This window comes from Lissotriton vulgaris, chromosome 11 (assembly GCF_964263255.1).
Source record: "Lissotriton vulgaris chromosome 11, aLisVul1.2, whole genome shotgun sequence".
NCBI classification, from domain to species: domain Eukaryota; kingdom Metazoa; phylum Chordata; class Amphibia; order Caudata; family Salamandridae; genus Lissotriton; species Lissotriton vulgaris.
The window spans coordinates 673,112,892-673,136,501 of NC_141699.1; positions in this window are offsets into that span (position 1 = coordinate 673,112,892).

Genomic DNA, 23,610 nt, shown 5'->3' on the forward strand with positions numbered 1-23,610 from the left:
TCACTCTTTAAATCATGTTGTGTCTTTCTCTGCGCAGGCGTTCTTGCATTGGGTTCTGTACTTTCCAGTCATTTCAGGTAATAGGTCCTGCTTTTTAGTTCCCTAGAATCTGTTGCTTCAGTTTTGACTCGGAAATAGTCATATTTCTGTTTTGCCTTGACTCTTAAATCCTGTTGTATCTTTCTCTGCGCAGGTGTTCTTGTGTGTGTTTTTATATGTTTCAGATATTTCAGGTAATGGGTTTTGTTTATTGATTCCCAAACTAGAATATTTTGCTACAGTTTTGACTTGGAAATGGCCATAATCTTGTGTGATGAGGCCTCCCCCCCGCTCCCCCCCCGCATTCCACTACCTATTTCCAAACCTTGCCCTAAAGGCCCGAAGGAATGAATGGGGAGTCATTCCTTATTTGCGATTGGCAATTAGCGAATCGCAAATGTGCCGCAATTTCAAGGGTGCCAGGGTGTCCAAAGGACACCCTGTTGCACCCCTGAAATGGTAATGTTCACTGGTATTGCACACACACATGCCCCAAGGACATGTGTGTGTGTAACATACAACTTAGAAAAATGCACTAAAGTGCATATTTCTAAGTTCTTGCTTTTTACCACGTAGTTTGACTTCGCGTTAAATAGCGGCCCCAGATTGTGAATTCGCAATCTTGGAATGGTTAATGCATTGCATTTAAGGAATCGCAAATTGCGATTCCTTAAATGCAATCGCAATTTGAGAACTTGCAATTATTTGCGAATTCTTAAATTGCGAGTGCGTGAACCCTTGATGCATCTCAAATGCCATTTTTGCGTTTGCGCTCGCAAAAATGCTTGATGCATCTACCTGTAAGCATACACATATTTTGAACACCAAGCCTTCAAGGACTACCCTACCTGCATATAGCTCACTATATGTGTATTTGTATGCATGTATCTTGAGTTTTATATACTGCATGGAGGTAAAAGGGAAGCAACAGACCAATAGCAAGCATTGGCATAGTTAATAGGTCTCTTCAATACGAGAGCTATTGACGTTGCCAATGCCACTGTGTTTTAGCCATGTGTTATGGAATGGAGTGGATGTATGTCTCATGGACTTGAAATATTTGTAGTGTAAATATTTGGCATGGTGCAGAGTGGAATTATGTGGAGTGTGATTATGTTGGGGATTTACATGGAGTGGCATTGTGTGGCGTGGAGTGGCATTGAGTGGAGTCCAATAAAGTGGCATGATGTTGAATTATATTGTGAGGACTGCAATTATGGAGTGTGGAGTAGAATTAATTGGGTTGAAGTTGAATTGAGTGGCATGGAATTGTGTGGCGAGCAATTGTGTGGCGTTGAATTGTGTGACTTTAAATTGTGTGGCACTGAGCGAAATTATGTGTAGTGGAATTGTGTGGCATGGTGTGCAGTGAAATTATATGGATAGTAATTATGTGGTATTGTGTGTAGTGGAATCATGGGTAGTGGGATTGTGTGTCATGGAGTGTCATGATATGGAGTGGTATTGTGTGTCGTGGAGTGGCATGGAGTGGAGTGGAATTATGTGGCATGGTGTTGAATTATGTGGCAAGATGTAGGATTCTGTTGTGTGGATTGAATGCATTTGGTGTGTAGTGGAATTATGTATTTTGGAGTGGCATTATGTGGTTTGGTGTGGAATTAGGTGGTGTGGAGTGGAAATGTGTGGAGTTGAATTCTGTTGCATGGAATTGTGTTGCATTGAGTGGAATTACATGGCATGATGTGGAGTGTATATATATATATATATATATATATATATATATATATATATATATATATATATATATATATATATATATATATATATATATATATATATATATATATATATATATATATGGAGTATTGCTATGAGGCATGGAGTGGATTTATGTGGAGGGTAATTATGTAGTATGGAGCTACATGGAGTTAAATTATGTGATGTGGAGTTGTATTATGTGGAGTGTAATTATGTTGCATGGTGTGGAAATATGTGGCATTGAATTCTGAGCTGTGGAATTGTGTGCCGTTGTGTGGTATTATGTGGCATGGTGTGGAGTGGAATTATGTGGAGTGTAAGTATGTGCTATAGTGCGTACTTGAATTTTGTGTAGTGGAATTATGTGTTATGGAGCTGAGTGGATATATGTGGGGTGTAATTATGTGGCATGGAGTGTAATTATGTAGGTTGGAGTGGAATTATGTGTAGTAGAATATCTGGAGTTGAATTGGGTTGCGTGAAGTGTAATTATTCGGATTGAGGTGGGGTGGAGTTAAGTTGCGTGTAGTTGTATTCTGTGAAGTGGAATTATGTGGCATGGAGTGGAGTGGAAATATATGCAGTTGAATTTGTTGGATTGCAATTATGTGGCATGAAGTGGGATGATGTTGAGTGGAATTGTGTGGAGTTGAATTGGGTGGTTTGGAACTGTGAGATGCTGAAATGGGTTGTTTGTAGCGGAATTATTCAGTGTGGATTTGTGTGTTGTGGATTTGTGTGGCACTTAATTGTGTGGAGTTGTGTTGAATTATATGGAGTTGAATTATGTGGAATGTAATTATGTGGTATGGAGTGGGATTAAATTATGTGTTGTGGCACTGTGTGGCATGGCGTGGAATCATGTGGAGTAGACAGGGATGGGTTGGCGGGTGGCAGAAGAATTAATAGGGACAGAGAAGCAGGGGATGGATTCAAATGCAAGCTTCCCAGAGCCAAAATACATATTGTCCACAATGCAAACATCAAAATCTGCCCTCTGAAATCTGCAGGCAAGACATGGGCGAGGATGTGGCGTAACGGCGAAAGTTGCCTACTTTGGACCTGAGGAACCTGATTCAAGTCTGGGTGCTGACTCAACATCCTGTGACTCTGGGAAAATCCCTTAATCTTCCCACAAATTGAGGTTTTCAAACAATGTAATCTTTCTTCTTCTCCCAGACAGCAGAGTCTGTTTGCCCAATATCAAAGCACTGAAAAAGGTATTTGTGACATTTGTGTTCAAGAGCTTGCTTGTTGCTTTTGTTATATTTTCCTTCTGGTTCCATTGAAAAACCTTAATATTACACAACTAAACTGAACATGTCATGGGATTTATTTTTTGTCATATTTCTAAATATAGCTTTCAGGGAGTTGTCAAAGGTCAATTGTGTTTTCGCAACCAACTTTATTTCATTTATACATAGCGTTCACAGTCCATACAGTATAGATATTAAGAATTGAGCGTCCAGAACTTCAACAACACATATGACGACCCTTGCAGGGGTTAACCCACCTATAAAGACAGTCCTTGATAAGATCACTATTTCCACCACACATTATCATGCTTCTAACGACATCCCCGGGCATCATAAATTGTTTTTTCTTGAAAAGTTAATGGGTTTACAGAGAAATATGTCATCTTCCTTCCCTGTTTGAAGTCCCCGAAGGCAGAGCTTCCCAGTGCAAAAATAAACACCGACAACGTTTGAACTGGGAAGCTCTGCCTTTCGGGGACTTCAAACAAGGAAGCCAGATCTGCAATCTGATCTGCAAGCAAGTCAGGGGAGAGGATATGGCGTAATGGCCAATGCTACCAACTTTGGAGCTGGGGAACCAGGTTTGAGTCTCAGTGCCGGCTCAACATCCTATGACTCTGGGAAAATGCCTTAATCTCTCTGCGCCTACAAACCCTTCTGGCCAAGTTTGTGCTATATAAAAGCCACAAGAAAATCAAAACTCAGAGGACGGGGCAAAGGCATCTGGCCTCTCAGCTCATGTATTGTGCTAGGTAGAGGCACGGAAATAGGAGGGAGTGTGAACAATCAAGCACAGACAATGGAGACGACAGAACTAGTTATGAAAGACACACTCCATGGAATGGCTTAAGAATAAACCACAAAAATAGATACTAAAAGTGCGAGCAATGTAAGGACACAAGTACTTGGGCCTTGCTCCAGGAGAGGGGTCATATGCAAGAAGAAGGAGGTGGGCACTACTGAGCTGACCAGCAGTAAGCAAGCCCTTGGAAGTGGCTTTGAGGTTATCCAATGGTAAGTAATGGGCAGCCTCCAAGCTACTAACAGTAAACAGCGTGTCTCAAAGAAAAAAGGACGAAAGCCAAAGGATTATCATTGGGACATTAATCAGTATAGAAGAAATAGGGTGGGTGGTTTTCTGGTGAGATGATAACATTCTGTAAATATGTGATTGTTCTCTTTCTATCTGAACTGGAGGAGGGTTGGAATGGTGCTGATTCTGAAGGAGGAAGTTGTTCAAGATCCTGGCTACATAGACTCTGAAACATTACTTTCTCTTTGTTTCGTATCTACATTTTCTCATTTGCTGTCTAGTGATGTCTTGGCTCCTAGCGCCCACCTTAAATGTGGAGTTTGCTTGCCAGATAAAGTGGGGCTTTGTTTTCCTCATACTTGTAGGTGGTGTAGCTTGTCTCAAGATTTATGTGGTCTTAGAGGGTGAGCCAAGAAAATTCTTTAGTTGTTGCTGCAATGTGGCTGGATTTCCTGAGGCTCTTGAGGTGTGTTGTAATAATTAGAGTGTATTTTAAGTGTGCCAATGTGGAGTTGGAGAGACATCATGAAGAATATTATCTCCATCCAAGTGAGAGAGGACCAAATAACTGTAGACATGAAAGTGTACTTTGGGAGGAAGAGTTTCACTTTTTATCTGAAAGGATAGCTGATACCATGCATTCTTGGTCTTCATACTGATGAGGTCCTTGAAGGTGAGGTCTGTATTGAGGATGAATCCAATAGATTTCACATTTCCAATTAGCAAGAGGCTTGAATTAAAGATTTATATTATTTGCAAAAAGGGGAAATTCAGTCTTGGTTGGGATGAATTTCTGGTAGTTACTTGACAACTAATTTTGAATTCGTTCAAAGCAGGTTTTAAGTAAATATGTCTCCTTCAACTGAGAATATTTTGAGCTATAGTGGAGTGTCTTTGGTACATAGCTGGATCCTGATGTTGTTGAATAGTGCACCCTGTAATGATGATGGAGGAAAGGGTGGATCCTTGGGGCCTTAGCAGGGGTCTGGGATTTTCTGGGATCTTCTTGTTCCCATCTGATGAACTGGTGGCGAGTGGAGAGGTAAAAGCTGAACCATTGCAGGACTGTGTAGGTGAAACAATGTGCATTTCTGGGAACTTTATCAGTGCTTGATGATCACCTGCGTGGAAGGCAGCTAAGATGTTGAGAAGGCTCAAAAGGCAAAAGTATTGTTTTGCTTTTGAAGGGGACAGCCTATTGGATGTAATGCATTGTGGCTGCTTAAGTGCTGCAGCATGGTTGGAAACCAAATTAATTGACATGATTTTGCAGACCTTGTAAGAGAAGATGTTAGAATTGTCATCCTTAGGGGGGTTTTCCTCCAAACCCTTTGCCTGCTTATCTCCTCTTTTTGCTGACTCTTTTTGATGGCCTTACCACTTCTGACCAGTGCTAAAGTGCATGTGCTTCACCCCTAAACATGGTAACATTGGTGTATACCCAATTGATATATTTATTTTACTTGTAAGTCCCTTATAAAGTGGTATACCATATACCCAGGGCCTTTAACCTAAATGCTACTAGTGGACCTGCAGCATTAATTGTGCCTCCAACGCCATTAGCCTTTTCAAATCTATCTCAGGCCTGCCATCGCAGGACCTGTGTACAGCCTACTGCCACTACGACTTGTCGTTTAAAACTATCCCACTCTCCTCCCCGACATCATCAACTTGGGCCTTGATCCAGAACTCCGTCAAGGGCTGCAGCGGACTCGGGCCGGGGGCTCAGTTCTTCTGTGGCTGCCAGTCCAGGCCGCTGCTGATTGACTCAGAGGGCCCCAATGATTTGGCCCTCACTCCGGCAGTCTCAGTCCAAACCAAGACCCTCCCTCAGGACTGTGGAAACTTTACTTCACTGTGGTGCACACCCCAACCAGGCACTCCTCACCAGTACCTCAGGTTGCACTTCGACACGCACACAGCGTGTCCGAGACTAGCCTCTTCTCTGGTGCTCATGGCGATCCAGCCCTCATCACCAATGCTCCGCTTGCACCTCAACACGCACCCTGCACCCGGTGCACACGATGTCCAGGCACTCTTCAACGCCCTGTCTGCACCACGCCACGCACTCTTGGCCATCCAAGTCTCACCTCTTCACACAATGTCCAGGCGCTCTCCCTAATGCCCTGGCTGCACCACGACACACACTCTTGTCCGTCGGAGACTCACTTCTTCTTCTGGTGCCTACAAGGTCCCGGCGCTCTTCACCAACACCCGGGCTGCACCATGACAAGCACCCTTGAGCGTCCGAGCCTCCCCTCATCTCCCCGTGCACACCACAATCAGACGCTCCTCACCAATGCCTTGGCCTGCACCATGACACGCACTCTGCGCATCTGTGACTTAGCTTGCTCCTGCGTGCCCACGATCACAAGGCACAACTTCTGAGGGTCTCACGTGGCAAAAAGCATGCACACACCACGTTGCTTGGGACTTCTCCAGAAACTTTTATGATCCTGTATTTCCAAAGACAGAGCCAGCTCACCTTGGGTCCTTGGGGTTACAAGACACAGCACAAAGCACAGTCTTCTTCAAGCAGGGGATACCCAGCGCCTCCAAGTACAGTCCCAACAGTCTCTTCCTTAGTTAGAACAGCAAACTGCAGACCAGCCCCAGATCACGAACCAAGGATTGCTCTATCCATAGCAGTCTCTTCAGTTGTTCCTTCTTTAGCAGAGGTTCCTCTTGACCACAGAATGGGTCCAAGCCTTTTCAATCTCAATCCATATCTGTTTCATTCCAACATTCAGGGGCTTCAGCTCTCATGGATATACCCCTTAATGTCTTTGTAGTTTGATAATGCTCAGGGGTCCTTCACCCCTCCCTAAATCAGTTCTGGATCTCTCCCTCTCAGTGTCATCTCTCTACCTTTGATACTGGGGGTCTGTATCCTTAATCACTCAGCAGGAGATGGGTCAATTGGTTTATAGCACCAGCCCAGGCCTTTTCACCTCCCGGGCTTCTCCTTCCCCTTCTCTCCAGATGCAGGGCTGCCTGGGGCCATCTTAACCCCTCCCTGTGTCAAGACCTCTCCCAGCTCCTCTCACCTTTCAGTTCCAGACAGACAATCCACATTTCAGAGACACACAGGAATGCTCAGAGCACAGAATCCAGCCACTTTCTAAAAGAGTGGTTTATAAACACACAGTGACAAAACCACCTTCACAGAAAGATGCATTAAGACACTGTGAGTCCATACATACTACACTTCACCCCTCCATTATAAACTGACAGGAAACTAGGCTAACAAACACAACACCCAGCCTCCCCCATTCTGTCCTTTGGGCAAAATGGCCTTTCAGCAGGGAAAAACGAAATGGAGAGTTTTTCACTGTCAGAACATAACACACACCTCAGTTTATGTTCTGCCTTTTACCTACACTGCACCCTGCCCAGGGGTTACCTGGTACCTACCACGGGGTGCCCCATGTGTATGTAAAATGGAAAGTCAGGCCTGACAAGTGGTTGCATTTGTCAGGACTACATGCTAACTTAGCATTCTGCATGCAGGCCCTACGCTGAAGGCCTGAGTTCCCATCTCTGCGCGCCCTTGCATTACTAACCCTTGCACACACAGTGCACATCACTAGGGACTTTTACTAGTAAGGCAAACATACCAATCATGGCCAACCAATCACCATTACATTGTACATAGGGAACTCCTGTACTTTGACACTGATCTGCAGTGACAAAGTACCCAAAGCATCTAAATTGGCATCTCTAGGCCAGGAAAACGGTCTAGGAGAAAGCAAAAAGTTTAGGGAACTTTAACCAAAAAGGCCAAGTCCTACAGGCAGTGTCCTGTTTCCCACACAAATGGCTAATTATCCCCTACTAATAGTCTGCAGCCAGGGCTGGGATGAAAGGGCATGTGTGCACTTCAAACGCCCTTCTTTGGAATCACCCTCACTTTAGAGGCACAACTGGGTATATGCACTGGGCCTCTGGTCTTATGTAGATAGTACACTACTGGACCTGTAAAGAACTCTGCTAGGAGAAAAGACCGATGTGCTGCAAGGAGTGCCACTCAGCTTGACTGCTGCTCTGGAAGAACTGCTTTTCTGCTTTACTCTGCTGCCCTGCTGCCTTCTGATTTCTGCCCTGCTGAGGACAAGAACTGGACCCACTTCCTTCACTGGACTCTGCCATCTGTGAGTCCTGCCCTGCCAAGTGGTGCCAATCCAGTCCTGGACCATTGAAATGTGATTTCTTCTGTGCTGAACAGTCACAACTAACGCATTGACAACTTTGTGATGATGGGAACTGATGAATACCCTTCAACCCTGCTGCGACTTGACAACATCGCTTCAAAGCACTGCACAGCTCGATGACTACGAACTGCTTGCTCGACTACGACGCATTGCCTGCAATATAAATGAGTTCATCAATGAAGCCTCTATTGCCTGCACAAATCAAAAACGATGCATGGCATGCACCCAGGGGATCAACAACGATGCCTCGTCTCGTCTGCTCCTCTCATTGAGTTTTGGATGTCAACACTTTCTCCATCATGGTACCTTTTCAGCGGGACCTGTGTGAGTCCTGTAGCCGGCCTGCCATCTATCATTATTTGGATTTACCCTGGTCTAGCGCAACCAGATGTCCCCGATTGGCGCTTTATGATTCTAAACACTATAATTTGATTTCATCTTTAAAATTCATAACTCTGGGTCTACCTATTGGATTATTTTTGTTTTCATCTTGTTTTACTCATAAAAATATAATCTATGTTTCTCCCTGAGTGGATTATTTTTTGTGATGTTTTCATTGTGTTACTGTGTGTGTGTGTTTACATGTGTGTGTGTTGCACAAATACTTTACACATTTCCTCTTTAGATAAGCCTGACTCCTCTGTGCCAAGCTACCAGAGGGTGAGCACAGGTTATTTTTTAGTGTGTTTCTAGCTTACCTTAACTAGAGTGGTGGGTGCTGCTTGTATTAGATGCATTCTCTGACAAACAGAAACCCCATTTCTAACACAAGAGGTTGATGACATTCACTCGCTGACGATTGAGGCATTGCAGGGTCTGTGACTGTCAGTTACCTTCTTCACTACTTTAAATATAACTTTGCTTCTGTTGGTTGCTTAGTGATGACAGTATTGCAGTAGGATGCTTTGGCTGAGTTGACGAGGAATTCCATACCTGAGTCAAGCATTTTTGAGACGGGTGAGGTCATCAGGGGTACATCCGAACTTTATTGTCTTAGAAAAGTGCTCTTGTTTTCTAGAAGTTCTGGTGCTTACCATGAAACAGATGTTTCAGGCCTGAAAGTCCGATTTTCAATTCTGCATAGACATCCAAATAGTGTTTCATTCTGTGTAGTATTTGTTGAGTAGAGTGTTGAGATTTTGTGAGCTCCTGGTATGCACTCTCCAATAAATTTTTCAACAGTAATGTAAATCCCTAGGTGAATGGATTAGATCAATTGGCCGCGAGATTGCCTAAGAGATATTTACGGGTGTATGGCTGGCAGCTATCTATGGCTTAAGGACTCTGCCCCCGGTTTTGTCCTCTGTTAGGCCCCTGTATCTCACCTTTGGATGAAAGTTCTCTTTATACACTCAAATTCAGAAAATCTGGTCGGCTAGATTTCTTCAGCTCATACTTCCTTGAAAAACTTTCCTCTTTCTATCATCCACCATGCACACCAGTTGTCAATACATGTGTGATGTTGCAAATTGATCTATCTGGGGCTCCCTGCAAACAGGTTTTATATATTTAAATCGTTTCTAAATGTAGTCATCCTCCAATAGTTTTAATTCTACATGGCAAGGATAATTATCAACTGTTCACCAATCCTTGCATTGGCTTCTGGTCAAGAAACTCATACAGTTCAAGATTCAGTGCATGATCCACTTGGCTTTTAAAATGACAGACTCAGCTTTTCTTTCTAATTGGATCTACTAGTAGGTGCCAGCTAGGACACAGATCCAAACGCCTTCTTCAGCCGACTGTCCACCAGTTCAAGCAGAGTAGAACTGACAGTTACTGTGCTGAGTGCTGGGTCCACGACACTGGAATGCCCTCCGGGTTTCCCTCAGGCACATAACAGATTGCTCATAGTTTCAAAAAGGACTTCAATTTTCTTTACTCTTTTAGGTTCCCTTCAGGAAGTTTCCAGACCCCTTTTAGTTTATAAGTACCCTTTTATGTTTTTTTTTTCATTCTGTTGAGCTCTTAGCAGTCTTTGTACTGCTAGAACCAAGATGCCTTTGGTGTACAGGTATACTATAAATAAATAAATGCTCATAGTTGAAAATGGCAGTGAGGAGCTCAAATAATGTAATAATTTTGGCACTGTCTGATTGGAGAGACTACAAGGCTAGGTATATTTCTGGATAAGAGTGAATCCTCCTCCTGTTTATTTTATATTCGATCCACAAGTTGTGTGTTGCAAACTGCACAGGTGGGGCCATAAAGGATATGTGTGGATGAACATAAGAGCAGTGCATCTGTGATGAAAAGTGCATCTAGGTAGTGTTGGAGGCTCTTGTGAGCAATGTCAGAAGTATGGATGACTTTAGAGGGTGCATTGATGAGCATGAGGTTAGTTATCATCCAGACAATAATGAGTATTTGTATTTTTGTTAGTGGGTTTGCACTTCGTGTAATTTGCGCATAATTGCGCAAAATGTCAAGAAAACTGTACAATATTGCATAAAATGCAAAACTGGTATTAGGGCTATAGTTTAGCATTAAATGCATTCTTGAGTCAAATTTGGATGCAAAGGTATAATTTTGTGCTAAAGAAACAGCTCCAAAAACAAAAGAGCAGCAAAAAGTGGTTGCTTGCTTTTCGGCCATTTGCGCTGTTTCCCTGCTCCTGCAATATTTTGCTGCCAATGTGATGTAATTGCACAACATGATGGCATGTCGGAATTTGGGGAATTCACTTATCAAGCGTAAAGCGAAATTGCAGAACTTACATGAATTAAGCCGGTGCCATTGAAATTTCACCCAGGCGTAGCTTTTTGCAATATGCAATTTTGTCAAATATTTTTATTCAGTCCAGCATTGTTTTCATTTTTGTTATCCTGCCTTCCAATGCTTTTCTATACTTTTTAAAGATTGAAATTTTTTTGACTTCCATTATTAACAGGGTCCAATTGACAACGTATATATTTTTGATTTCAGACCTGATATTTCTGCACTCCTTCTCCCTCTCCCACTGCTTCTAAATGCTGTTTCTCCCCACCCCATAACCCATAAAAAAGATGAAAATTAAATTATTTTATCCCTAAGTACAACCATTAAACAAATGCCTGAAATCACAGATACTATAGGGTAGGGTAATTTGCAAAGTACAGTATCACTTTACTATATCACGCTTTGATTTGTAGAATGGACAATAACTGTTTTAACGTGTTTGTGCCCTGATTCCTGATGGTTTTCTTATCATTCTGGGCCACGTGTATCAAAAAAGCATTTTGCATTTACCAAATAACGATTTTTAACAAATCACTATTTATGAATCGCAAAATGCTATGTATATAAGGAATCCCCAAAGATTTTGCGATTTCTTAATGTTACCTAACAGCGATTCGGTAAATAGTGAATGGCTATTAGGTAATATTACTCCATTAGTTCCTATGGGCCAAAAAGCCCATAGGTGCGAATGTTTTTGCATGAGCTAATTTGCGATTACCTAATTGGTAATTGCAAATTAGCTAAAGCAAAGCCAAGGGTGCCCGGGGACCTAAAGCCCCCCCAAAGTATTAATGTACACATTTAAAGCACACACATGCCCACGGGGCATGTGTGAGCTACATGACACTCTGAAAAATGAAATTTTGTGCATTTTTCAAAGTTTGCACCTGGTTATCATCAACTTGAAGTTCATGGTAATTGCATTTTCCTAAATGCACTGTTTGCATTTGGAAAATGCTTCATAAATTTGCTAAGGGAATCACAATTTGCGATTGCTTATTTGAAGTCGCAAGTTTAAGTAATCACATTTTTTGCAATAACCTAAAATTGCAACTACAAAGCCTTTCATAGATCATGAACGGCTATTTTGTATTTGCACATGGCCTGATTTTACCAAATCTCACAGTTTGCGAATGCGAAAAACTGTCATACATGTGTCCCCATGAATCTTTTTTCTTGATTTTTTTTCCACCTATTTTTAGGATACGTTGGGCCCGATTCACATTGCGAACTTAAGACAAAATCCTAAACTTACTATCATTTTGGTATTCACAGAAGATACTTACTCATTTTGGTATTTCACAGAAGGCACTTACTCATTTCAGTATTCACAGAAGTTAGGACTCCTAACTTTAGGACTCCTAAATACCTTCTGTGAATACCGAAAGTGTTAAAGTTAGGATTTTTCTCAGTTTAGGAGTAGTAAAAATAGAACTACTAACTTTAGGATTCCTAAACGTGGAAAAATCCTAACTTTAAGACTTTCGGTATTCATAGAAGGCATTTAGTAGTCCTAAAGTTAGGAGTCCTAACTTCTGCAAATACCGAAATGAGTAAGTGCCTTCTGTGAATACCAAAATGAGTAAGTGCCTTCTGTGAATACCAAAATGGTAGTAAGTTTAGGATTTTGTCTTAAGTTAGTTCTGTGAATCGGGCCCCATGGGCCTAATTCACAAAGGTAACTAATAGTTTTGAGTAATTTAGACTTTTGAATAAGTTTACTACTTTTTAGTTATTCACAAAATCCGAGTGTAAATGTACTTTATGGGCCCGATGTAGGTAGGCAAATACTGGTCGGTAACCGCCGAAATTCGGTAATTTCGTCCGTTACCGACCGGTATTTAGATTTTGGGATGTAAGGGCATGTTAAAATACAGATTCAGTAATTTTACCGATTCGGTAAAATACTGACTCTGTAAAATTACCAAATCTGTATTTTGACATGTAGGTAGCACTTAAATCAGTGCTACAAGGGTTAAAGAAGTCGTTATTTACCACCAACTAGAAGTTGGTGGTAAATAATGAAAACCCCTTAAAAAGCATTTTTTTTGCTTTTTAAACAGTGCCATGTTGTAGACATACATGCCCTAAGGGCATGTATGTCTGCAACATGTGCACCCATGCACAATTGAGGGGTGCAACAGGGTGTCAAAGTGACACCGTGCCACCCTTCAATGTTTCCCCCTATTACCGAATCGATATTTACCGTTTCGGTAATTGACATTCATTCCTATGGGCCTACAGGCCCATAGGAATGAATGGCAATTACCGAATCGGTAAATACCGATTCGATAATTACCGTATCATACCGATTCGGTAATGAAATCGGTAAAATTACCTAAATCCCGACTGCCAGTTCTTAAATACCGAATCGGTATGATTCGGTATTTAAGAGTAGGCAAATCGAGATTACCTACATCAGGCCCCAAAAGTGTAACTCACATGTCTCGTCACCAAATTGAAGGGCCTGGGTTTATACACTTTTGAGTAATTTTCACTTTGAATAATTTAATACTTTCTGGCTATTCACAAAATGTGAGTGTCAATTTCCTCTAAAAGTGTAACTTGCGCTCTTATTTTCTTAAATTGGTAAAAATTAAAAACATATTCAAAAGGATAAATCAATCAACCGTGTACTGCTCTCTGGCCCTTCAATTTGTTGGACATCTGCAGTTTAAACTTTTGGAGTAAATTTACACTAACATTTTGTGAATAGCCATGAAGTTGCAAACTTACTCAATCGTGTACATTACTCAAAAGTTACCTTTGTGAATCAGGGCCAATATTTTTCAATGGAAAATCTCATAATTTGATTCTACCAGTAAATCCCCTTAACAGTTGAATCAGGATTTATGTGACAGTTGAAATGAGAACTTTTGTTTAATTTTTTATGCTTTGTTTTAGTGAAGGTGGTTGGAGTGTGAAACAAGACAAAAAGATGGACAACTGACGGGTGCTTAGCTACCATTAGTGCAGCAGGTTCAGTGACAAAGGGGCCCTACAATCAGAGGGGCCGGTTGTATGACGTTTCAACGCATGCTTTTACCACCCATGCCTTTACAACGCAGGTATTACAACGCAAGTCGTTACAACGACTTGCGTTGGGGGCGCTGGATAGTGGAATAGTTTAATTTTCTTTTCCAACTCCAGTCCCCGTGGATAGTAGGGAAGGTGTTGGATAGAAAATTAAACTATTCCCTATCCAACAGCTCCCTCCAGCGAAAGTCGTTGTAACGACTTTTGTTGTAATTCCTGCGTTGTAATGGTAGTGCGTGGTAAAAGTTTTGTTGTAAACGTTGTTCCCCAGAGGGGCCCACTTCCCCAGTTCTGGTTGTCTTTTACTGCACAACAGTGCAGGAGAGGGTGCCATTTTCCTCTCTTGCATTAGGTATCAGAGTTACTTGCTACTTTAGTCAAAACTGGGTAAGGTGATAGTGGTCAGGAGAGGGGAATCTATTTCCTTTGAAGTGGGGACGTAGGACATAGGCACTGAATGAATTACTTTTTAAAGGATGGACTTTGATCTTTAGAAGGAAGAGAGAATGTTCATTGTATAGGTAGAGAAAGTGAGTGTGACTGCACCTAGAAACTGGAGCAAGTGTGATAAAGTGAAAAGATTAAGGGACAAAGGAGAATATGTGCATCAAAATGTCAGAATGCCACGCTGTGCCAAATTTGGCAGCGCCACACTCTGACATTTTCAAAACGCTCTACAATGCGGCATACCCCTGTGTTGCCCCAAACACTGGAGCTAAAATGATCTGCCTATCGGCAACGCAGGCACCCTTGAATCATAGTGCAAGGGTGTCTGCATTGCAAAGAATGATTGGTTATGTGCAGGAAGGTGTCCCTTCCTGCACATAAACAATCCATAATGGCTATTTGTCACTTCTATGTGTGTTGCATTCTGCAGCACACATAGAAGTGGCAAATCGTTATTATTTAATGATTGTTTATGTACAGGAAGGGACACCTTCCTGCACTTAAACAATTATTGGCGTTTTGCTCTTTCTGTGTGATGCAGAATGCAGCACACAGAAAAAGCAAAAAAAATAAAAAATAAAAGTATTTCTCCTTGTGCGCCTTTCTAATGCCTGCTCTTCCACGTTATTTTTTGGCCCTGCCACAGATTTCCACCTCTTTGTAAATCTCACTGCTACATCCACTGCCAGCCCCTTACATGCAGATACCTGCGTGAAAGAGTAGCATATATACAAAGTGGCAATAAGCCACAAATAGTGGCTTAGCGCCACTTTTTAAATATGGCGCAGGGCATTACGCCACTGGTGCGTCAAAAAAAAGTGATACTCCTGTGGTACTAAGGGCTTGTACATATGCCCGAAATATGCAAAGAAAAATGGCAAATAACGCTGAGAAAAAGGGCTCTAGTAAATATGACAATTTATGTGGATGGAGGGTGGGGGATGCTACACTATTTTGGTGGGTAGAACATATCGAGACAAATGCTGCACTGCATCTCAGACACAGAAGGAGGGGACTGAATCAGTCATGGAGTGATAGTCTGCACACAGGGGTGAAAAGTCCAACGTGTGCGTTAAGTGGAACCTGAGACTAAAACTATTTGGCATTATTGGCCGCGGCGGGAAGAGAAGAACTGTTATTGAAAGCCTTATAAATCTGAAGCTTATTGCTCACCGCTCTAGGCTGACTCAAAATCAACTTTTATTAGCTGCATATTAGAAGCTTGTTATCTTCTAATGGTATTCCTATTGGAATGCCTGTCTCGGCGTCAGCGTCCCCGTGTACTCACTGCAGGCGCGCGCCACTTTTACGAGAGATTTGTTGATCGGTTTAAACTTCTTGGCTATTGAGGGGGAGAATCTATAGGCAGTCTTACCCGGAACAGACTGGCTGGCTCAGCAGACAGACACCGTATAAATGCAAGGCTCGAGCATGAAGCAAAGCTACCACCTGGCGATTGGAATTAACCTCAGAAATGCAAATTCTCTTATTTTGTGTGTCTGTCACTCTTGATTTTAGGACTGGTCTTTAATGTGTCACAAAACGCACTCTTTATTCCCGTGGTGCGGCCTTAATGCAAGCAGGGAAAATGGAACCCGCTGCCATGGCATTAGATTTGAAATGTACAGCATAAAGACCGGTGCAAAGGACCACCCAAATTATATACCCTGGTGCCACTGTACATACTGTATACATGATTGCTACGCCCTTTATATCACATCAGTTGCATAGCATAGGCAACATCGGTGTACACGTTCGTCATGTCCCGCCAACAAGTAGGTCATACTGCTTTCATCAAGGCGCACATAGACTCCCCCGCCCCCCTTAATGCCTGGTCCTGAAACCCCCGGGTAAGTGAAAATTGCAAACTCCATTCTGAATGCTTCTAGTGAAAATCAATTTATGCAAAAGGGGGTGGTGATGGACAGAGTTTCTGAATTAAGCAGAATACTCTCATCCAGTCAAGAGATCAGGGCTTGATCCACCCACCCATCCACCTCCCCATCCACCCATCCACAAACACACCCACCCACCCACCCATCCATCCATCCCCCCACCCATGTCCAATTGCTAGGCAATTCTAGTAAGCCACAAAAGGTACTGCTATGAGGGAGGTGCCAGATTTTCATTAGATTTAACAACAAGGGGTGGTGATGGACAGAGTTTCTGAATTAAGCAGAATACTCTCACCCAGTCAAGAGATCAGGGCTAGATTCAACACCGTTTTTTTAGCTCACTGCACCATCCCAGCTCAGAACCTGGCTATATGCAAATTAGTCTGTCCCTGGCCCAGTGCATCATGGGAACAGGGCAGACCAAACTACCAAGCCAATTCTTTCACTGGACGGAAACAAGCTTCCGGGGACCGGTTTCTGGCATTACAGCCGACTTCGGCCCGGCTTGCTTGAACCCTGATGGTGCAGTGAGCAAGGGACTCACATCTGAGTATACCCTTCCACGCTTATGGTGGACAAAACGATTCAGAAAAGGGGGTGGTGATGGACAGAGTATCTGAATTAAGCAGACCACTCCTACCCAGTCCAAAGATCAGGGCTTGATCCATCACCGTTTTTTAGCTCACTGCACCATCCCAGCTCAGAACCTGGCTCACTGCACCATCAGGATTCAAGCAAGCCGGGCCGACGACGGCTGAAATGCCAGAAACCGGTCCCCGGAAGCTTGTTTCCTTCCCAGTGTAAGAATTGGCTTGGTAGTTTGGTTTGCCCTGTTCCCATCATGCACTGGGACAGGAACAGACTAATTTGCATATAGCCAGGTTCTGAGCTGGGATGGTGCAGTGAGCTAAAAAACGGTGTTGGATCTAGCCCGGTTCTCTTGACTGGGTGAGAGTATTCTGCTTAATTCAGAAACACTGTCCATCACCACCCCTTGTTGTTAAATATTTTGTCCACCCTAAGCGTGGAAGGGTATACTCAGACGTGAGTCCCTTGCTCATTGCACCATCAGGATTCAAGCAAGCCGGGCCGACGACGGCTGAAATGCCAGAAACCGGTCCCCGGACGCTTGTTTCCTTCCCAGTGTAAGAATTGGCTTGGTAGTTTGGTTTGCCCTGTTCCCATCATGCACTGGGACAGGAACAGACTAATTTGCATATAGCCAGGTTCTGAGCTGGGATGGTGCAGTGAGCTAAAAAACGGTGTTGGATCAAGCCCTGATCTCTTGACTGGGTGAGAGTATTCTGCTTAATTCAGAAACTCTGTCCATCACCACCCCTTGTTGTTAAATCTAGTGAAAATCTGGCACCTCCCTCATAGCAGTACCTTTTGTGGCTTACTAGAATTGCCTAGCAATTGGACATGGGTGGGGGGATGGATGGATTGTGTTTGTGGATGGGTGGATGGGGAGGTGGATGGGTGGGTGGATGGGTCAGTGGGTGGGTGGGTGGATAGGTGGATGGGGGGTGGATGGGTGGGTGGATGGGTGGGTGGGGAGGTGGATGAGTCGATCGATGGATCAATGGGTGCATGGGTGGGTGGGTGGATGGATGGATAGATGATGGGTGTGTTTGTGGATCGGGAGGTGGATGGATGGATGGATGGGTGGGTGGGTTGTTGGGTGGATGGTAATGAGATGGGTGAATGGAAGAATTGATCTGTGGGTGGGTGGGTGGATGATTGGATGCATGCCTGGAAGGATGGACATCGCTCAAATATGCATTTGTTTGTGACTAGACATACATTGTTGTCATTACGGGGAGTTATCAGTCCCGCACTGCTTCTACTCACAAAAGCCAAACACCCTCCTGGGAATTAATAAGAAAAACAAACAGAACCAGTGGGGCGCAACTCTATCAATGTAATTTGGCACACATTTTGGTCAAAAAGAGTGCCTGTGCATCACAGGCATCCTGGTGCTAGGATTACTAAGACTGCTAAGATCCAAACAGAATAAAAAACATAAAGGGGTTCTCATAAACTGGAAGGGTCTTAAAGTACTTGAAGGGAAACTAACTGAAGAAAAAATGTTTGAAGACCTTTTTGAAACTGTGATAAATCTGATATGAACCTGAGGGAAAACGGGAGGGCATTCAAGTATTGTGGTCCCAACACAGAAACCTTTAGTTCTATTCTGCTTGAACTGGTGTACAGTCAGCAGAGGAAGGGTTTTGGATCTGCGTCCCAGCTGGCACCTACAAGTAGATCCAATCAGAAAGAGAAGTTGAGTCTGTCATTTAAAAAGCCAAGTGGATCATGCACAGCATCTTGAACTGTTTGCGTACCTCAACCAGGAGCAAATTCAAGACTTTGCGGGCAGTGAATAATTATCCTTGCCATGTAGAACTGCAAACTAGGGGAGGATGACTACATTTTGAAATTACTGAAACTTTTTAATACTCTTTGAAGGGAGCCCCAGATAAACCGATTTGCAACAGGCTACGTGAAGTATCACAGAGGCGTTGACCTCTGATGTGCGTGGTGGACAGTAGAAAGAGGATTGTCTTACAGAGAAGTTTGAGCTGAAGTAATTTAGCTGAGCAGTTTTTCTGAATTTCAGAGAGAAATGAGAACTATCAGTCAAAGGTGAGATCCAGGCACCAAACAGAGGACAAGACCTGGGGCAGAGTCCTCAGGTCACAGATAGTTGCCAGCCATACATCCGTAAATATCCCTTAGAGTAGACAATCTTGCGAATGGCCAATGAAGATAGAAGAAGATGGAAGAGGTTTGGTGAAACTAAAGAATCAAGTGCATTTCATCCACATCTGAGAATGCCTGGAAGCCAAATTATCTAATCAGCTCAAGTAGGGATATACACATTTGTTGAAAAATATATTGGAGAGAGTGCCATACCGGAAGTGACTACATAATTCACAAATATATAGAAATAAAAAATGTATATATTGTCATACTTAAATGCGGCGAGTCTTTATCCACTCTTGTATATACAGAAACCACTCTTCTGATTAATAGTCAACAAGATTTATTGACAACAGTGGCCAATTCACATTTCTTATTGAAAATCTTCACAGTTCTCATTGACAGCAACATGTGTTTTACTGTAACTCCTGCTTTATCAAGGCTGTAACATGAAATAACAATGATAAAGTTTAGGCCCATTGTACTTAACCTTAGGGGCCATATTATCAAGAACGGCAATAACATTTTCGCCGCTTTAGCAGCAGGAAACTGCCGCTAAAGCTTGATAATATGCCCTTGTGAATTCCCATAGAAGCCCAGGTTTGATGCCCTGCACACAAGAACCTGGGCTCCTATAGGAATTCACAAGGACATTTTATCTAGCCCCTTACTGCCGCTTTAGCAGCAGTTTCCTGCCACTAAAGCAGCAATAATGTTTTTGCCATTCTTGATAATATGCACCTATGACTTCTGTGGATTACTTAATCTTTACTGGAATCCAGGAACCCCCCACAGAATCATTAAAAGATCCACTGAGTCATTATTGGAATCAGGTGACCTGCACTGAGCTATTATTAGAATCTGGTGACCTAGGCTAGGCAAATTCGATGATTTGAACAATGCATAAAAACACAGGAAGGAGCATTCATCAAACAAATATACATATGCTGAAATATTGTAATTACATCACCACAAATATAAAAAAAATCTAAATTTTAAATGGAAGGTGAGACTTTTTCTAATATCGATTGAGGCCATCAAGTGCTTAATTTGTTAAACAAAGAGAGCTGGTGCACAAAGTTCTGCTCAGAATCCCTCGACCAGTGCAATTAGGTGTCGTGGCATGCAATTCCAAGGTTGCGTAGCCTGTAGTCCACCTTATGAGAGACTAATTCACCACCAGGCACTCTCTGCCCCTTTTTCTCACTTTTGCAGCTTCCTGTTTTCTCCTTGGCAGCTTTACTGTCTTTCTTCTCCTCCGTCCTTCCACATTGTTTGCTTTTCGCTCTCTTGCTCACGGTCAGTGTCTGATGAGGAAAAATAAGTGTTGGTCCCCAAAAATGAGTGTTGGTGGCCCCCAACAGCAATCATCGGTTCAAATTAAGCACTGCTTTGTCATACTATACTCCATGTGATGCACTTGCACTGCTCCCATGAAACATTCAGAGAATACTAACTTAATTTGTAGCTTCCAATTTTACACTTCTTCACATTTACAGAACATTTAAAAAAAAAAAACAATTTTACATTTTGCTTCGTTCTCTACATACACCTATTAACCTGTTAATAATACATAATTTTCTAAGCAGGCATGAAGTCCTGAGTAAAAGTTGCAGACTTCCAGGGGTCCCAGGACCACAGGTTCAGAACCACTGGCTTAGGCAAAAAGATGCTCTATCAAAATACGTAGTATTGCCAAGAAGATTTTGAATAGTTATGTGTGGTTCTCATGGAGCACCATTTGCATGAATACCAGACACTAAGGAGCATCTTTAACAAGGTTTTGCATTGCCTTTGCATTACCCATCACCCTTGCACCACACAAGGTAACACAAGGGTGATGCAGAACCTAGATGAGATTTACTAACCCACACAAGACCACCTTGAGTGGCCCTGCTTGGCTTGCTAAATTTGGAGTAATGCAAGGCAGCGCAAGTCGCTGCCTTTTATGTTACTCTTCCCCTGGGAGGCATTCTGTGGGTGAAGCATAGGTGTTCCCATGCATCCACCCATGGATTCTGAAGCAGTAACAACAAGAGAGGAAGGGAACGTGGCGCTCCTATTCCCCTCGGGAGGAATCAAAAGAACAACAGAGGAGTGTCAAACCAATAATGATTAGAATAAGAGCGAGCATGTAGCACAACTCACAGTCTAGGTTGACTGTAGAAGAAACCTCATTAGGTTGTTTTGAAAGCCCTCACTCACCAACCTGTTTGCTGACATGCTTCATCATCGGGCCCCACCAGGAGTGGCCGAATGCCACCCTGCTGTGCTGCAATGCCAGGTTACTGCGAAGCTGTTTTTTTGTACGTGAAGGGAGAATTCAGTGGGTTAAAAATGTCACAATTGTGTCAAAAAAGAAATTTATTTGTTTTGCCAATTGAACATGGATTAAAAACAAAAGTGCAAGATAATCGACCAAAATGACAAGTCCAGTTTTATCCTAATGCGTGGTCAACATGTTTCTGCCTATGTGATAGTGGTATATTAGGCATTCGTCAGGACAAGTAAATTTAAAGTGTAATAAAGTGTTGTGATGAATCCCGGTGGTATGGGCACGCTAAGGCCCACTAGTGTTAAAAGAAAAAACACTACATCAAGATTCCATCGTGTTGGAGTGGGACCGAGTTTATTCTGTGAGACAGAGACATTAACATACAACAGACAAAACATGAAAAATAAAAGGGGGAAAACAAAATCGATGAGATATTTCAATGTCCGTTGTGGTAGGGTAAAAGCAACATGCTTAAGTGCTCTTATTGTGTTCTAGTAGCCGGATCGAAATCACGAGTGAAACAGAGAGTGAACTCGTGCCCATAAGGGATTAACATTACCGCCGTGGAGACGCAGGGACAAGTGTCCTTACACAAGTCTCATAGCGTAATTATGCTAGAAAATCGGGGCAAAAAGGTGTTGGTATGCCCATCTAATAGTTAAAGCTATCACATGTTATGCAAGGAAAACGGACAGCAGACCTGCCTTGTGTTGTTGGGCAGAATAGAAAATCACAAGAAATTAAAAACGTCCTTACAGAAAGCGTTTAAAGTTAAAGCACCATGGGTCACAGGAGGGGCGTGGTAGCAAAATGGCACACCCTGTAAAAAGAAGGAAGTAACAGGTTTGAGCAAAACGCCAACAATCATACAGAAGTACTTATCTTAAGCTCGCCGTACTCAAGCCCTGTTTTCTAGGCACAAGCTTGGCACCTGCATGAACCCTCAAATGCCGGACCCCAGGTTGGTGAGTGAGGGCTTTCCAAACAACCTAATGAGGTTTCTTCTACAGTCAACCTAGACTGTGAGTTGTGCTACATGCTCGCTCTTATTCTAGTCATTATTGGTGTGACGCTTCTCTGTTGTTCTTTTGCATTACCATCTTTACCAATTCTGGTAGAACTGGGAGTGAATCAGAATGCTATACCTATCCAGGAGAGGTCTAACGAGGAGAAATATCTTAATTTCTGTATGTTTTTACCTCTTTCTATGTCTGTTGCATTCTGCAGCACACGTAGAAAGAGGAAAAAGCCTCAGAGGATTATTTTTCTGCTGCATGGTGTCCATTCCTGCACAAAACAATCCTACCTGTAAGGCCGAAACCCATGTACCATGGTGCAAGGGTGACCGTGTTGGCGCTAGACAGAAGTTTGTGTGCTAGGGCAGGCAGACAGAAGGAATGCACCCTATCTTGATAGATATGGCACATTCCTGCCCTCTCCCTTTCACACATCGCAGTAAGGTGTCTTGCTGCGTTGGATGAAATGTTGATAAATATACAATGGCGGCTCGCGGAGGGAGTGCTGTGAAGTGGCGGGACGGGGAGGGGCAGGGTGGGGGGTAGTGGACTCAGACACACGACAGACAGGAGTAGAGTAAGTAATCAAATAAATACAACTATTTACCTTGTGCTCGCTACACCACCAACTCGGTGAAGGTAAATAGTTTTATTTATTTAATTACTTACTTTACTCCTGTCCATCGTATGTCCGAGTCCACTACCCCCTCACTCTGCCCCTCCCCCGCCCCACCCCACCACCCGCACCACTCCCTCTGCGTGCCGCCACTGTAAATATGGCCCTATTCCTGGTTATTCATAGCTATGTTCTACAAATAGTGGGAAACAAATGATATTTCTCTATCTTGCTATGTCATAAACGAATGGTAGTCTACTTCGAGAGGGATTCCAGACAAACTGTCAGTGCAGCAGTGTGAAAACAAAAAAGCTCCCGACAGTGGATCCCTTCAATCGGCAGCACCCGAGTTGCTATCTCTCCGTTATCCTAGCCTCGTCTGTACTCCTGAGGATACATGTGCACACTGTATCACACCCACTGTCACAATGTTATTCCTGACGGAACTCATCAATTTTAAACAAAAGCAGAGGTGCACCACTTCTCAATCGACAGGGAAAGCAAATATACAATCTATTCCCAAACAGCAATGTTCTTCCAAAGTTTTCTTTATTCCAGTATCAAAACGATTTGTAAAAACAAGGTCATAAGCATCACTTGTTGACAGTGGCACAGCCGACACGTTTCGTCCTTGAGGTGGACTTCT